Genomic DNA, 18930 nt, shown 5'->3' on the forward strand with positions numbered 1-18930 from the left:
ATGTTATATTACTTTCAGGTATACAGCATAATGATTGGATATTTGTATATATTGCAAAATGATGAAAGATATATTTTAATAGTTATGTTCTTCTAATACAATATTTACAATATAAAATTGTTAACATAGATGTGGCCAAAATTTCTTTTTGCCCTATTGTGAAGCAGGGGTATGCAAAACCAATTAAAAAGCATAATTTTTTAAAAATTTATTTATTGTCTAAAGTTTTACATATGTCTCCTTTTTCCCCACTTGACCCTCCCCCTGCCAAGCCATTCCCACCCAGGGCAAGCCTCCACCACCTCAGTGTCTATGTCCATTGGTTATGCTACATAAATAAAAATTTTAAAGGATGTTTAAACCACCTAGTGCTAGTGGTTTCCCTAAATTTCCATTTCTGTATCTTTATTTTAATCTGACAACACAACTGTCACTAATTCTAAAAACTATTTCAGTCAATCCTCTTGTTTTCTAGATCTAAGCACATTGTTCACAAATGGTGATAACTAGTGTCTTCCTTCCTAATAGTTATACTTCGAATTTGTTATATATCTTAAGGAATTGGCACACAAACTGCATAAACTGCTTTGTGAATTTGATAACAATTTGTTATCAATGAGTCTTAATTACTCTTTAAAACATGAAATAATGCAGTTTTGGGACAATGTGTGCTTATGATTTTTTTTATTTTCTTTTTTCACGAATTTAGAATACTGACTTCCCCCTCAGTTCAGATGATGATGATGATGATGATGATGATGATGACGACGACGATGATTTACTTTACTTGTGATGTATCAAAGAATGTGAGAGCTGGCAGAAAATTGAAAGGTAATTGAGTCCACTTAACTACTGTTTGAGTTACTCCTTTGGTTTTATTCTGTTCTGTCATACAAATTGATGGAGAGGAAAAGGCTACTGTGTATAGAATCATGGAGAATATTATGCAAATCATGGAGAATATTATGGAAACAAAAGTGATGATGCTTGGACCCTCCCAGAGAGAGAAGCCGAGGCAGGCAGCAGGCATGGCTGGAGTTGGGTCTCAGAGTCTGGGACAGAGGTAGTTGTGAGTAACAGTGTACACCCAGGAGAGAGAGCTAAGGGTCACACAGTGTACACCCAGGGTCAGAACAGTGTACACCCAAGAGAGAGAGCTAAGGGTCACACAGTTTAGACTTGGGGAAGACATGAGGTAAGTACCAGGTGTACCGGTTAATAATGAGGATTTTGTAATCAAAGAAAACATGATAATTTCAAGAGAAAATTCAAAAGTGCTTTATTCAAAGTAATGTCCATTGCTAGCTACACATTTCCCCATCTTTCAGGTAATTTGTGGATACCATCCCAATAGAACTTGTTTTGAGGCAAACCATTCAGAGACCCAATTTTCCACTTCTTCGTATGTTTTGAAGTGCTGCTGAGAAAGTGAGTATGCCATCAATCAGAACAAGTGGTAATCTGAAGGAGTAAGGTCTGGTGAATACAGTGGGTGTGTTAATACTTCCCAGGCAAGATCTTTTAACGTGTCTTTTACTGGTTTTGAAGTGTGTAATGGTGCGTCATCATGAAGCAAAATTGCTGTGTCTTCTGGAACATTCTGGTCATTTCATGATCAAAGCATGGTTCAAATTGATTATTTGTTGTCAGTAGCGATCAGTATTAATGATTTCACCTGGTTTTAGAAGCTCATAATACACCACACCTTCCTGATCCCACCAAACGCAGAGCATTGTCTTCTTTCCAAAGCGATTTGGCCTTGCAGTCGATGTTGATGGTTGACCTGGATCAACCCATGATTTTGTGCATTTGGGATTCTTAAAATAAATCCATTTTTCATCGCCAGTCACAATTCGATGCAAAAAAGACTTACTTTCGTGCTGTTGAAGTAACATTTTCCTGATGACTTCGGTTTTCCATTTGTCTTTCGTTATAGTTGATGTGACACCCATTTTCCTTCCTTTAAAATCTTTCCCATTGCTTGTAAACGATCGGAAATTATTTTCTGAGCAACAGTTAATCTTTCTGCAAGTTGTTTTTGAGTTTGACATGCATCTTCATCCAATAATGCTTGCAATTGTTGGTCTTCAAACTTTTTTCGGTTGACCTGGATGTTCTTTGTCTTTCACATCAAAATTATCACTTTTAAAGCTTTTAAACCAGTGTTCACAAGTATCTTGAGATGGAGCATGTTCACCATAAGTTTCCTAAAGTATTCAGCAGCACTTTTCTTCAAAATAAAGTAATAAATTATAACTTCCTGCAAATGTACTTTTTTTGGCACAAAATTCGACATTTTTAAGTGTAAAAATATCTATGATGTTAACACCTTCAGCAAATTTGACATTTGAAGTTTTGAAGCTTGTTGTCAATACAACAAAATAGCACACATATCAAATCACATATATATCAACATATGTGTAACTCCATCTATTGAAAAAAATTCACATTATTAACCAGTACACCTAGTACATGGATCAACCACTTCTCTTCGAGATTGTCGCCTGTTGGATGGAGTGCACAGGAAAGAAAGGAAGTCACACAGATTCTACTCTCAACAGAGTGCAATGAAGTAGAAAACTGTGTGGTGACCTGGAGAGTGGTGTAGATCAGTAGTTCTCACCCTGGTTGCACATGAGAGTTACCTGGAGAGCTTTGAAAAATCCTAATGCCCACGTCCCCCACCCCACTTTGGGAGTGAGACCCAGATATCATATTTCTTAAAGCTCTTCAGGTGATTCCAGTGTGTGGCCAAGGTTGAGAAGCACCCGTATATACAACATTCTTATGGGATTTCTACCTCCCAGCAGGTAAAAAGGCTATGTGATCTCAGAAGATTAGAGACCGCATAGCTATTGGCCTGCCTTTCCCAGACCCCTGAAAAGAGGTACTCTAACCTGTAACCTCAGCTGTAAGGAGCACTTGATTTTGTTCGGACCAGGGTTTGGATTGTATTAGCTCAGTTGTCATCAGCTGGTGGGAGAGCTGGATTTAATTTTGCAACCCTGATCTAATTTATTCCCAGGCACCCCATTCTCAGAGAGTGTCCTCCCGGCTGATGTTTCTGGGTTTTATTCCTGTGCCTACTAGAACTAGAATCAAGCTCAACACACCAGCCAACTTTACTGGGATTCCCTTCTCCCTAGAGCTAGATTGTGACCTTTTGTCAACAGCTGCTAGTTGAAGGCTGATGGATCTTACCATTGGCTCACCAGGTTGGACATCTCTGGTGTCAATTCTAGCATGGAAAGAGCTGAGGTTCTAGAATCCTCTGGGGCATGGGATTTGTGTTGCCAGCTCCTCTGTGGAGGTCATCCCATGTCTGGGTAATTTTCTGGAGACTGAAGATCCCGGTTCTCAGTTGCCTCCCTTGTCCACTGGCCCACTGTGCCAAATGGTTAGAACTCAACATCATGCCACCCAGTTGGTGGCAGGGTAAAGCCTGAGCATTCCTCAGGCAGTTCCAGTGTTTTGGTGACTGTGAAGTCTGTGGAAGGTGCTTAAAGAACACACACAGTATTCCTCCATGAACTCATCACCCAGAGTCACCATAAAGGCTTCTGAAGGAAAGAAAGGGATGGGGCAAATGAGATATGAGTAATGGGTAACAGAATTGGAAAGGTAAGGGGTGCCCTCCTTAGAGAGTTGTCTAAAGCAAAAGTGTGCAATCAAGGTACTGATGGACCTTCCCATATCCATAACAGACATCACTCACTGATTTCAACATTCTTGCCTCCTGCACTCAGACTTGGACTTAAAATTGATCTTGATATAGCATTCTGGGCATTCACTTTGAATGAGAGCTGTCATGAAAGTTGAAAACCATCATCCAACCTTTCTTCTTCCTAAGCCACCAACACAATGTAGATCTGCATGGATGAGGAGAAGTCAAAACAGGAAACCAGCCCTGACCGGTTTGCTCATTGGTTAGAGCATTGGCCTGCGGATTGAAGGATCAGAGGTTTGATTCCAGGTCAAGGGCATATACCTCGGTTGCAGGTTCAATCCCTAGCCCCAGCTTTCTCATGTTGATGTTTTCCTCTCTCTCCCCACATCCCCATCTCTCCTTTCCACTCTTTCTGAAAATCAATGGAAAAAATATCCTCACACCTTGGGTGAGAATTAAAAACAACAACAACAATCAGGATACCAGAGTGGGAGCCAGTGCTATGGTGAAGCAAACTAGTTTTTAAAGGTCTTGTAGAATTTAATACTTTCTCTATGTAATCATGGCCAATTTACACAATTCTTTTTTTTCTAATTTCCTTTTTACACCTAATGCCATTTCCTCTCAGCACAGTTTCTCCCATAATCCCATCCCCCTCTTTTTTCTCTCTAAATCGGTGTGCTGTGGAACTGAAAAAGGAACATGGCTGCCTCAAATCCCTCCTGACCCTCAGGCAGGCTGCCAATGTGAGGCTGTGCACAGAAAGGAACCCAGGAGCAGTCATGAGATCCAGAAGTGCCTCTCCATGCTGAGTGGCCATTCATTCCTATTGGCATCTAATTTGTGATCCTTTTCCAACCCCTGCCAGTGTTCCCTGAGCATGTCCTTTTTCTCAAAGTCAAACAAAAACACAAGAAAAGAACATGCAGTCCAATGGAAGGGAAAGAAAAAACACAGAAGCTAAAGATTGCTTTCAATGTGGTTTGGGGTGGGGCTGAGGGTGGAGGGCTAGATGAAATTGAAGGCTGTTACCGTTCCTTTAGAATCTACCAACTACAGTCTGGCAGCCACTCATGATTAAAGCTGTTTTCATGTCTCCAACTGTTGGCAAAATGTATCCACTTGGATGTCCCACTGTCAACTATGAATGTTATCATCATTATCCTAGTGCCCCCAAACTGAAACCTCAGAGTCATCATTGATGCTCCTTTCTTTTTAATCTCTAGCATCTAACGGCATCAGATTCTCCTCTGAGAATGTATATAGATACACTCCTTTCTCTACCTGTGACTGCCGCCTGTCCTTGTCCTCATGGTTTCTTCCTTGAATTATTGCAGCCACTTGGTCTCACCTGCCCTCCAGCTTCAACCCCTTCACTACCAGACCAATATTTCCAAACTCAAATTTCATCTTTCTACTACCCTCCTCAATAATCTCCAATGGATTCCCATGCTGACATTCAAATCCTAAAACTCTCTGGCTGCGTTGAAAATCCTCAATACAGTAGTCTCCCCTTATATTTTGGGGATACATTCTAAGACTCCCCAATGGGTGCCTGAAACTGTAGTTAATACCAAAATCTGCACATACTATGATTTTTATCTACCTATATACTTGTGATAAAACTCTAATTTATAACTCAGGCACAGGAAGAGATGAACAATAATAAGTAATAACAAAATAAAGCAATTATAACAATATACTTTAATAAAAGTTATGTAAATGACACTGGGGCTATTATTAGGTAAAATAAGGGTTACTTGAACACAAGCACATGGATATCTCCATAGTCAGTCAGATCATGGAGATGGCTACTACGTGATGAACGGGCAGGGAGCATATGCAGTTGGATACAGTGGACAAAGGGACGATTCACATCCCTGTGCAGCAGGACAGTGCAAGATTTCATCACGCTACTCAGAATGGTGTGCAATTTAAAATTAGGAGTTACATATTTCTGTAATTTTCCATTTTAGACCAAGGTTTACCAGAGGTAACTGAAACCACGGAAAGTGAAATGGCATATAAGGAGGGTACTATGTAATTGGTCACCATATTTCTTATCTGCATCATTTCTAATTATCTCCTAATGGCTGCACGTGTGCTTCAAAACTCAAGTTTTCATACACACAGTAAGCCCCTTGCTTTTGTACAAGTAGCCTTCCACTGGCCTTTTAGCATCAATGTGTTCCTAGCAAGATCTCCCCACTCAACCTCACCACTCCCTTCGAGGCTAGTTTTATTCTGCCTTTTAGTATTGTGTTTGTCTCTTTGAAAATCTCAGGTCTCCCTGTCCATCTCCATCTCGGGACTCGAACTCACATTCCCTTTTCTCACTCCACCTCCCACTGCTTCTTACCTCCTGAAAGAATTTCCATATGCCTTTTGGAACTTACTGTCCGTCAGCAGCAAACCTTCCTATCTGCTCAACTTCTCCTCTGAATGGAGAAGATGAATCTCCTTCTTCCTCTTTCTCTCACTGAAAGTGGACACTCTCCTGAAGATATAGCTTAGATAAAGCTGCGCCTTCAGCTTTCTCAAATAGGGGCTGCTTTCCCTTGCACATCTCTCAGGCCAGGGGGTCTAGGGGAGGGACAGGATGGGAGGAGGTTGGTGTTTTTCCTTGTTGCTATTTGTCACTTCTAGATCATTCTCCTTCCTCTCTAAAACCATCCAGCTTTTACATTATGCCATTATATTATACTAGAGGTCCAGCGCACGAAATCGTGTGCAAGTAGGGTCCCTAGGCCTAGCCTGCGATTAGGGCCATGCCCGATGCTCCACAATGCCCCGTGACGCCCCGTGACCCTCGCTGCCCCGCGACGCTCTATCCCCTCCCTCCACTCCACCCCCCCCCCGCCCCGCGCTGTCCTGTGACACTTGCCGCCCTGCAAAGCTCCATGATGCTCCGCAATGCTTGTCGCAGCCGCCCCATGATGCTCACCACTGCTTGCCACTGGACGCTCACTGCCACTTGCTGCCCGCTGCTGTTCAACAGTCCCCAGTCCCACCCTGCTGCTACCCCACCCCCCCACCCATTCACCATGCTGCAATAGGAGCCTGTGAAGCCAGGGGGAGGGGCAGGGGAGGGACCGAGAAGTGGTCAATGCACCTCATGGCAACTGGTCGAGCGGTCGTTCTGGTTGTTAAACTTATGGTACTGGCCTTTTATTATATAGGATTGCCTACTGCTCTTCTTTGTGACAATCACCTATCAATTCACTGGTTATATTCCCTTATTCCATGAAGATTTCAACTCCTGACTTATTGTCACCCTCCCCAATATACTCCTGTTATGATTATTGATGATGTCAATATAATTGATCCTCCAAATAAATTGATTCCTAAGTTCCTTGACCTCATCTCCTCCAAAAGTTATATTATAGATTTTAGATCTACCAATAACTATAATCTTCCATATTATATATTTTCAATCATCACTAACTATCTTTAGCTTACTTCCTCTAGTGCCTGGCTTCCAAGAATCTTCAACCACATCAAAACATATAACGTATTGTTTTCTCCACCTTTTCACTAACCCTTGCTCCCCTCTTATCCTCATTTTCCTATTTTCCAATAATTATATTTACTTGCTTGCATAGAGCCTGAGTTCCCTTGCCTCTCTTTAATTTTGTTGTACTCCCTTGTTTTAAAGAATAACGTTTAAAGATTTGAAAACTGGACTCCGTTGCAAATATTAAACGAATAGAGATCAAGTATTTTATTCAACTAATTAATTAATAAGGGAATTAGGAATAAGTTATGATTAGTTCAAAAAGCATTTAAGAAGTTAAGTATAAGATTGCTAATGAGATACAAACCTGGGTAACATTCATAAGGGTCATTAACTATGAGTTCCACTAGGCAGAGATTATTTGCATCTCTATTAGACAAGAAGACTATGACTTAATATGCAACTTCACATATTACCTTAAACCTTTAATTCATAGTTAACAGTGAATCTGACTAAGTTCATTCCACTAGATATTCCATGGGTGGCCTCATTACCATGTAACAAAGAAGGGCATCGAACTCACAGTTCTACCTTATTTTCAAGTGTCAGGAAATTTTTCTGAGAAGTGGTAAAATCCCAAATGTGCTTAAACTCAACTATTCTGCACTCATACTACACAGTTAAAGATGTCTGGAAAAAATAAAACCAGTGATCTGGCTTGAAACTCATGAAGAACATGTTCTATTACACAATGATCATGCTCTATTTACATGGCCCATGCTCTCCCACTCTCCTAGATAATTATGTCACATTTTCTCTCCCCCGCCCCCACCCTTGGTGATTTTCAACTGGTGTGCTGCAAGAATTTTTAAAATATGCAATACCTACCTGAGGGTTAGTCAGGGGCACTGACCTTTTCCCCCTTAGATTGTCAAATTAAAAAATGTCAGCAGCCAACACAATAGCTATCTGGTGTGAATGAATCAAAATTATACATTTTTTGGACAGATCAGCAAAAAAAAAAACATATATTTTTGGTGTGGGGCAGAATTTTAGTAATTAGTTTATGTGTGCCATGAGATGAAAAAGTTGAGAATTGCTACTCTAAGCCCATGATTTTGCAACTATTTCACGGACAAAATAGAAGCAATAAAAAATAAAAATCCTAAACTGTCTTCACCACGTTTATCTTCTTGTGTGCATCTGTAACCATATAGTTTACGTTCCCTTGTATTACTGGCTGAACTGTCCCTACTCCAGAAAAGGTCAAGGACTCAAATTTAGGAGTCTGGCCTTAATCGGGTGAGAGACCTAGACTTAACCTTTTACCTTAAACAACACGAACATGAGACAAACTATATGAAAGAGCAGCATTCAGGCAGCAGAGGATAGTGAACTTTAAGAGAAGGGTAACAAACGAGATGAGGTGAGGCCTGCTATTGCCCCAGCTTACTGCCCAGAGGAGCTGCAGACTACAGTGCCAGGCGGGGAAGCCAACTAAAACTGAGCAGTCTTACTGAGCTGAGGAGACATATACTGGAGTCTGGGCAGATCAACATATCTTTAAAAATAATAGGAGGCAGAAGTCCTCTTGAGTCTTGGACTAAGTGCTAGTCTAGATAATTTGTATGGGAAAACCATCCAAAGCTGGAAAAACCTCACAGGAATAGAGTAGGTAGAAAAATCGATAGGGGTCACACAGAACTGATTATAATTTGTTTGCACCAAACTGGAGTAGGAAGATCTCCTAATATGTAGGACATCTGGCCAGGTCCCCAGGAGTGGGGTTGAATTAGCCCTGAAATAAAGCCTTGAAAAGATCAAACTAACTCCGAGTAGTTCACAATGCCCCAGACAAAGCCCAAAGATATTAAAAGTGATACATTAAATCTTGCACCCAGTAATATAAAAGTCACAATAGTCTGGCATCCAATTTAAAAAAATAGGAATACAAAGAAGCAGGAAAACGTGACCTATATAGCCAGGAGGAAAAAAAGCTGTCAATAGAAACAGACTCTGAAATGACACATATAATAGAATTAGCTGACAACAAAATTAAAACAGCTATCATAAATATACTCCATATGCTGAAGAACAAAAGCAAAACAAAGATATTTCAAAAGATCCATTTTGAAATTCTAGAAACAAAAAATATTTGAAATGAAAAATACACTGGATAGCAGTAATAGCATATTACACACTGTAATAAGAAAAGTTGAATACATAACATTAGAAACTACCCAAATTAAATACAGAAAGAAAAAAGACAGCATCAGTGGCCTGTGGGGCAATGCTGAGCAGTCTAATATACACATGTAATTGGAGTCCCAGAGGAGGGAAGGTAGAGAGAAACAGAAAAAAATATTTGAAAAATTAATAGCCCCAAATTTTCCAAACTTGATGCAAGCTAAAAAAAAAACACCCAGTTTCAAGAAGCTTAATAAATCCCAAACATGAAGGAAAATCACACAAGGCACATTAAATTAAATTGCAAAAACCCAATGAGAAAGAGAAAAAATTTTAAATCAACCAAAGGGGAAAAAAAGACACATTACCCATAAAGGAACAAAGATAAGAACTATAGCAGACTTGCCTCAGATTTGTAAGCCAGATGGTATCTGTAAGGTACCAACGGACAAAAGCTGTCAACCTAAAATTCTGCATTGGCCAAATTAAGGCAAACTCCAAGAGCAATGACATGCACACAAAAGCTCACAGTAGTTTTATTTGGAATAGCTGAAACCTGACAACAACCTGTATGTCCATTAGCAGGAAATGGCCGAACAAACTGTGACATATAAACTATCAATACATGTGACAACATGAGTGAAACTCAAATAATTATGTTAAGTGAAAGACTCCAAATACAAATGAATCTACACTGCATGGTTCCATTTACATAAACTTCTAAAAAAAAATTCAAACAAATCTGAACTCACAGCAAGTCAATCAGTTCTTGCCTAGGGAGGCAGAGGCTCGAAGTTGAAAGGAATTAAAAAAGGAAATGAGGAAACTTTTGAGGGTGATGGCTATGTTCATTATTTTGATAGTAGTGATGGTAGATACATATGCCAAAGCTTATTGAATTGTATAATTAATTTTTTGTATTTTTTAATTTGTTTTTTTTTCCAATTACATTTGACATTCAAATATTATATTAGTTTTAAGTGTACAGCATAGTGGCCAGACATTTCTATAACTTACAAAGTGATCCCCCCGATAAATCTAGTACTCATCTGGCATCATACATACTTATTACAGTACTAGTAGCCCTGTGCATGAATCCGTGTGCCAGTAGGTCACTGCTGCCCTCCTGTAGCACTCTGCCTGCTGCCCTGCCCTCATGTAGCTTCCCCCGCACCCCCCATAGCTTGCTGCCCTGCCCCCTCCTGTAGCTCTCTGCCGCCTGCTTGTAGTTCACTGCCCCACCCTCTTACAGATCCGTGATCCAGTCGTTATGTGGTCGGTCGTTACGCCTCACAGCGTAATGGATAATTAGCATATTCCTCTCTTATTATATAGGACTAGAAGCCCGGTGCATGAAATTCGTGCACGGGGGAGGGGGGTGGGGGGTGGGGGAGTCCCTCAGCCCAGCCTGAACCCTCTCCAATCTGAGATCCCTCTAGGCTGTCCGACTGCCCGTTTAGGCCCGATCCCTAAACGGGCAGTTGGACATCCCTCTCACAATCCAGGACTGCTGGCTCCTAATCCCTCACCTGCTTTCCTGCCTGATTGCCCCTAACTGCTTCTGCCTGCCAGCCTGATCACCCCCAACCACTCCCCTGCCAGCATGATTGACACCTAACTGTTCCCCTGCTGGCCTGGTTGCCTCTAACTGCCCTCCCCTGCAGGCCTGGTCACCCCCAATTGCCATTCCCTGTAGGCCCGATCACCCCTAACTGCTCTTCCCTGCTGGCCTGGTTGCCCCCAACTGCCCTTCCCTGCAGGCCTGGTCCCCCCTAACTGCCCTCCCCTGCTGGCCCAGTCACCCCTAACTGTCCTCCTTTGCTGGCCTGATCGCCCACAACTGCCCTCCCCTGCTGGTCTGATCACCCACAACTGCCCTCCTCTGCCAGCCATCTTATGGTGGCCATCTTGTGTCCACATGGGGGTGGCCATCTTGTGTTGGAGTGATAGTCAATTTGCATTATTACTCTTTTATTAGATAGGATTATTAACTATATTCCCTACATTGAACTTTACACCCTCATGACTATTCCATAATTGCCAATTTTACATCCTAATCCCTTCACCTTTTTACCCAGTCCCCTAACCCAGTTCCCAACTTGCAACCATTAGTTTGCTCTCTGTATCTATGAATCTCTTTGTTTTGTTTGTTCATTTATTTTGTTTTTTAGATTTCACATATAAGTGAAATCATATGGCATTTGTCTTTCTCTGACTTATTTCACTTAGCATGATACTTTCTAGGTCCAGCCATGTTGTCACAAATGGTAAGATTTTTTTTACGGCTCAGTAATATTCCGCAGTTTATATGTACCACATCATCTTCATCCAATTGTCTATTGATGAGCTTTCCTATCTTGGCTATTGTAAAGTAATGCTGCAATGAACAGAGGGGTGCATACATCTTTTTAAATCAGTGTTTTTAATTTATTCAGATAAATAGCCAGAAATGGAATTGGTGGTCATAAGGTAGTTCTATTTCTAAATTTTTTTAGGAACCGCCATAGAAATTTTTATAACTGCAACAATTTTCAGTCCCATCGACAGTGTATAAGGGTTTCCTTTTCTCCACATCCTCACCAACACTTGTTTTGATGATAGCCATTTTGACAGGTGTGAGGTGATATGATATTGTGTTTTAATTTGCATTTTTCTGATGATTAGTGATTGAGCATCTTTTCATATGTCTACTGGCTATCTGTATTTTCTTTGGAGAAATATCTATTCAAGTCCTCTGCCGATTTTCTAATTGTATTGTTTGTTTGTTTTTGGTATTAAGTTGTATGAGTTCCTTATAAATTTTGGATATTAACCCCTTATCAGATGTATCCTTGGTGAATATCTTCTTCCATTTAGTAGGTTGCCTTTTGGTGTTGTTGATTTCCTTTTATGTGCGGACACTTTTTAACTTTATGTAGTCCCATTTGTTTATTTTTTGTTTGTTTCCCTTGTTTGAGGAAATATATCCAAATATATATTTTTTTTCTAGGAGTTTTATGGTTTCAGGTCTTACATTTAAGTCTTTAATCCATTTTGAGTTTATTCATGTATATGGTATAAGAAAGTGCTCTAGTTTCTTCCTTTCTTCCCTTCCCTTCCCTTCTCTCTCTCTCTCTCTCACTCTCTCTCTCTCTCCCTCTCTCTCTCTCTCTCTCTCTCCTCTCTCTCTCTCTCTCTCTCTCTCTTCCTTCCTTCCTTCCTTTCTCTTTCCTTCTTTCTCTTCTTTCTTTCTTTCTTTCTTTCTTTCTTTCTTTCTTTCTTTCTTTCTTTCTTTCTTTCTTTCTTTCTTTCTTTCTTTCCTTTTTTCTCTTTCCATGTATCTGTTCAGTTTTCCCAGCACCATTCATGGAAGCAATTGTCTTTACTTCATTGTATATTCTTGCCTCCTTTGTCATAGATTGACAATACAAATATGTGCTTATTGCTGGGCTCTCTATTCTGTGTATCAGTTTTATGCCAATACCATGCTGTTTTGATTACTATAGCCTGTAGGATACTAGTAGTTTCATATCAGTTAGCATAATATCTCCAACTTTGTTCTTTCTCAAGATTGCTGTGGCGATTCAAGGTCTTTTGCAGTTTCATATAAATTTTAGGATTATTTGTTCTAAGTCTGTGAAAATGCCATTGGTATTTTGATAAGGATTGACTTAATCAATACATTGCCCTAGGTAGTATTGATATTTTAATTATTTCTATCCACGAGTATGATTTATGCTTCCACTCATTTTTCTCTTTTTCAATTGCTTTCTTCAATGCCTTATAGTTTTCTGAGTATAAGCTTTTTACCTCCTTGGTTAAATTTATTCATAATTATTTTACTTTTTGATGCAATTGTAAACAGGATTGTTTTCTTAACTTCTCATTCTGATCGTTTGTTACTGGTGTGTAAAATGCAGCCGATTTCTGAATATTAATTTGTATCTTGCTACTTAACTGAATTCATTGATCAGTTCTAATAGCTTTTTTGTGTGAAATCTCTAGAGTTCTCTGTTTGTAGTATCATATCATCTGCAAATAATAATATACTTTTTCCATTCCAATTTGGATACCTGTTATTACTTTTTCTTGTCTGACTGCTGTAATACTATGCTGAATAAAAATGATGAAAATTGATATTCTTGTTTTGTTCCAATTCAAGGAAAAGGAAAAGGCTTTTAGCTTTTCACCAGTGAGTATGATGTTAGCTGTGGGTTTGTCATATATGGCCTTTATTATGTTGAAGTATTTTCCCTCTATTAACAGTTTGCTAAGAATTTTTATCATAAATAGATGATGGATTTTGTTAAATGCTTTTTCTACATCTATTGAAATGATCTTACAATTTTTATTCTTCATTTGTTTATGTGGTGTATCACATTAATCAATTTATAGATATTGAACCAACTTCAATATAAATCCTAGGAATAAATTCCACTTGACCATGGTGTATGATCTTTTTAATGTATTGCCAAATTCAGTTTGCTAATATTTTGTTGATGATTTTTGCATCTTATGTGTATCAGGGATATTGGCCTATAATTTTCTGTTTTTGTAATATCTCTGTCTGGTATTAGAATTAGGGTAATTCTGGCCTTGTAAAATTAGCTTGGGAGCCTTCCCTCCTCTTGAATTTTTTGGAATAGTTTGAGAAGGATAGATCTTACTTCTTTGAATGTTAGGTAAAATTCACCTGTGAAGCCATTGGTCCAGGACTTTAGTTTACTGGGAGTTTTTTTTTATTACTGATTTGATTTGATTTTGTTATTAGTATCAGTATGTTCAGATTTTCTGTTCCTTCTTGATTCAGTCTTGGAAGATTGTGTTTTCTAAGAATTTATAGGTTTCTTCCAGATTGTCCAGTTAGTTGGCACATAGTTGTCTGTAGAATTTTCTTATAACCCATTGTATTTCTGTGGTGTCCAGCGTCACTTTTCCTTGTTCATTTCTGATTTTGTTTATTTGGGTCCTCTCTTTTTTTTGATGAGTTTAGTTAAAAGTTTATCCATTTTGTTTATCTTTTCAAATAACCAGTTCTTTGCTTAATTGATCTTTTTGCATTTTTTTAAAAAGAATCTATTTCATTTATTTTCACTCTGATATTTACTATTTCCTTTTCTTTACTCATTTTGGGCTTTTTTTTGTTCTTTTTCTAGTTTCTTTAGGTTAGATTGTTTATTTGAGATTTTTCTTCCTTCTTGAGGTAGGCCTATATTCCTATGCATTTCCCTCTTAGTGCTGCTTTTGCTATGTCTCATAGATTTTATGTCATTGTGGTTTCATTTTCATTTGTTTCAAGTCTCTTTTAATCTCCCTTGTTCTCACTATTAACCCATTCACTGTTTAGTAGCTTGTTATTTAGCCTCCTTGTTTCTCAGTATTTTTTATTATAATTAATTTCTGATTTCATACTATTGTGGTTAGATAAAATGCTTAATATGATTTCAATTTTCTTAAATTTATTGAGAGTTGTTTTGTGGCCTAACATGTGGTCTATCCTGGAGAATGTTACCTGTGCCCTTGAAAAGAATGTATATTCTGATGCTTTGGTGTGAACTGCTCTAAAGTACCAATTAAATCCATCTGATCTAATGTGTCATTTAAACCATTGTTTCCTTATTGATATTTGTCTGGAAGATCTATCTATTGCTATCAATGGAATGGTAAAGAACCATATCATAACTGTATAATTGTCAATCTCTCTTTTTATGTTGGTCAGTATTTGCTGTATATATTTAGGTGTTCCTACATTGGGTGCATAAATGTTTACATAAATCCACTTGTTGGATTGACCCCTTTATCTATTGATATGATTTTATGAGATCAGTTTCATTTCCTTTCTGGTTTATTCCTGACTCTGCAATATCCTCTTCTCTTTTATATCTACATTCATTTCCTTGGTGATTTCACTGAGTCTTGCAGCTTTAAATGTCCCATATATGTTTGGTAATAACTTGTAAATTTATATCTCTAACCTAAATTTCTCATTTATTGAAGGGACTTAAATATTTAATTACTTATTTATCATCACTAACCAGATATTTAATGAGAATCTCAAACTTAACATGTCAAAAATGGAAAAAAATCTACTCCCTCCCAGTCTTCTTCATGTCAGTAGTGATACTTCTGTTCTTTCTAATGCTTTTCCCTAAACCTTGATGTCCTCCTTTAAGTCACTTTCTGTTACATATTACAGCCAATCTGGCAGCGAATTCTGTCAGTTCTGCTTTCAAAATATATCTAGAAGCCAACCATGTCTTACCATCTTCACCTGTTACCACTTGGTCCAAGTCACAATTATCTCTCACCTAGATTATCGCAATAGCTTCTAACTGATCTCACTGAGCTCACCTCTGACTCGCTTCCATCTATTTTCAACATCAGCAGCCAAAAGGGTTCTTTTAAAATATAAGTTATTTTATTTCCATTTACCCAAACTCACTACTAGACCCCCATATCACTTAGAGTAAAGTGACTGAATCTGCAGGCCAGGGAGAGACCCCACCCTTGCGTATTAGGGCCTTGTGTGAGAAAACAAAAGAAAGGCTGTGAGCACTGGGCCTGGTACATTGCAGGATCCAGAGAAGGCATTCAAGTTTAAAAATTCTGCCACAAGAGGGGGCAAGTGTAGTCAAAGAAGGTCTGAGAAAGCCTCAGAATCTCTAGCAGGCTGATGGAAGGTATCTCTCTCCCAAATGCAATTAGAGAAGATTGCAGGAGATGACTAAGAAGACATAGATGCAGAACTTCAAGGAACATGAAAAATTAAAGCAACGTAGCATCAATAAAAAAATCACAATAATCTGCTGATAACTGAACCCAAAGACAAGGAGATCTATAATTTACCTGATAAAAATTTCAAAATAGCTGTTTAAAAAAAACTCAATGAGCTACAAGAAAACACAGAAAAACAATTCAATAGGAAATCAAGAGAACAATACAGGAACATATGAGAAGTTTAACAAAGAGATAGAAATCATAAAAGAACCAAGAAATTGTGGAGATAAAAATTTCTTCTCAAACTCTTCCAAAAAATTGAAGAGAAAATACTCCCAAATTTACTTTATGAGGCCAGCACTACCCTAATACCAAAGTCACATAAGAATAGTACAAGAACACTAAATTCTAATATCCATGATAAATATAGAATACACCTTTTTAACAATATATTACCAAAACAAATTCAACAATACACTGAAAGGATCATACACCATGATTGAGCAGGATTAATTCCAGAGATGCAAGGATTTTCAACATATGCAAATTAATAAGTGATATATCACATTTATAGAAAAGATAAAAATCTTATTATTGAGATAAATGCAGAAAACACACTTCATAAAAATACAACATCCTTCCATGATAAAAAAACATTCAACAAATGGAATAAAAGGAACATACCTCATCATAATAAAGGTCATATATGAAAAGTCAACAGTTAACATCATATGCAATGATGAAAGGTTGAAAGCTTTTTATCTCACATCAGAAACAAGACAAAGGTACCCACTCTCCCCACTCTCAATTCTAGCTAATACTGGAGGTCCTAGTCAGAGCAATGGGTAGAAAACAAAATAAAAGGTATCCAAATTGAAAAGAAAAATGTAAAATTGTCTTTGTTTGCTGATGATATAATATTTATTTTATATAGAAAATCCTAAAGATTTCATCAAAAGCTGTTAGAACTAATCAACAAGTTCAGCAAAACTGCAGGACACAAAATCATCATACAGAAATCAATTGCATTTCTATACAGTAACAATGAAACATCTAAAAAGGTATTTTTCCTGCCTCTCTCTTTCTCCTCCTTCTGGGATTCCAAGTGCGTATGTTGTCCCACAGATGTCTGAAGCACTGTTCTTCTTTCCTTCAATCATTTTTCCTCTCCATTCTTCAGGTTAAATGATTTCTATTGATGCATCTTCAAGTTTAGTTTCTTATTTCCACTATCTCAAATTTACTGTTGAGACCATTTAGTGACTATTTTATTTTGGTTGTTATAATTTTGGATTCTGGAATTGGTTCTCTTCTTAATAGTCTCAATTTCTTTATTGAGATTTCCTATTTGTGAGTCAGATCATATTTTCCTTTTAAAATTATTTAAGCGTGGGTTCATTTAATTCTTTTAATATATTTATAAGAGCAGCATTGAAGTCTTTGCTAAGTTCAACATCAGAGTCAATTTCTACTAATGGTTTTCCCTCTGGCTATGATCGCATTTCCTGGTTGTTTCATTCCATGTCTCAGAATTTTGTGTTGGAAATTAGAATTTTAAATAAAATATTGTAGCAAGCCTGGGTTCTAATATATTGATACTAGAGGCCCAGTGCACAGATTTGTGCACCAGTGGAGTCCCACAGCCTGGTCTGTGCCCTCTCGCAATCCAGGACCCCTTGGGAGATGTTGGACTGCTGGTTTCGGACTGATCCCTGGACCAAAACTGACACTCTGATATCCTCCGAGGGATGTAGTAGTGTGCAAAGTGGCAGGTGGCCGGGGAGGAGCCCAAGCCTGGGCCGGGCACTGTGCTGCTCCTGCTTATCCTGGTCCCGCTGCGCCGGCCATGGAGGTGGGAGAGGCTCATGAGCCACAGCTGCACTCGCCAGCCCTGAACCCAGCATCTGTTGGTCAGTTGAGCAGCGCTTCTGCTGTGGGAGTACACTGACCACCAGGGGGAAGTTCCTGCATTGAGCGTTTCTCCCTGGTGGTCAGTGCACATCATAGTGATTAATCAAATGGTTGACCAGTTGCTTAGGGTTTTATATATAATTACTAGAGGCCCGGTGCACAAAATTTGTGCACTGGGGGGGGGGGTTTCCTCAGCCCAGCCTGCCCCCTCTCACAGTCTGGAAGCCCTCAGGGGATGTCCCTGATGGCTTAGGCCCACTCCCAGGGAGCGGGCCTAAGCCACAGTCTGGCCTCTCTCTGCGGGAGGCGAGCAGGCTAAGGGGAAGGTGCCACCTCTGTCACCCCACTGCTGCTGTCACTGCTGGCCGCCGCAGCCGCCAAGGTGTTTTCATCAACACGGACTCGAGTCCCTTCACCATGAAAAAAGGACAACTTTCTTTAGGCATTTTCAAGATGTCTCTTTCATAGGATATGCCATTTCTTTCTTTCTCTTTTTTTTTTATCCGCACCTGAGGATATTTTTCCATTGATTTTTAGAGCGTGGAAGAGAGGGGAAAAGACAGAGAGAAACATCAATGTGAGAGGCACACTTCGATTGTTTGCCTCCTGCATGAGCCCTGACCTGGGCCCCGGACAGGGAGGAGCCTGCAACCTAGGTATATGTCCTTGATCAGAATCGAACCTGGATCCTGCGGTCCACAGGCTGAGGCTCTATCCACTGAGCCAAACCAGCTAGGGCAGGATATGACATTTCTTAGCCCCTCCAGCAGTGGACCTTCGTTTTTTCCTCCAGAAGTGTGGTGGAAAAACCCTAGATCACCTTCTTGGATTCTTATTACCCAAGTTACCAAGAACACTGCAAGTGGCATACGGGGAGCTTAGCCAATGAGTGATCAAAAATGGTGTTTCCTCTGTAGCTCATAGGCAGAGGCTGTCTCCCAGCAGGGGTGGGCACCCCTGTGTGTTGTGTCTCCGCTCCAGGCCTGCCCTCAGCCCCAGCCGCGCTGCGGCTGCT

This window comes from Eptesicus fuscus, chromosome 14 (assembly GCF_027574615.1).
Source record: "Eptesicus fuscus isolate TK198812 chromosome 14, DD_ASM_mEF_20220401, whole genome shotgun sequence".
Lineage (NCBI taxonomy): Eukaryota > Metazoa > Chordata > Mammalia > Chiroptera > Vespertilionidae > Eptesicus > Eptesicus fuscus.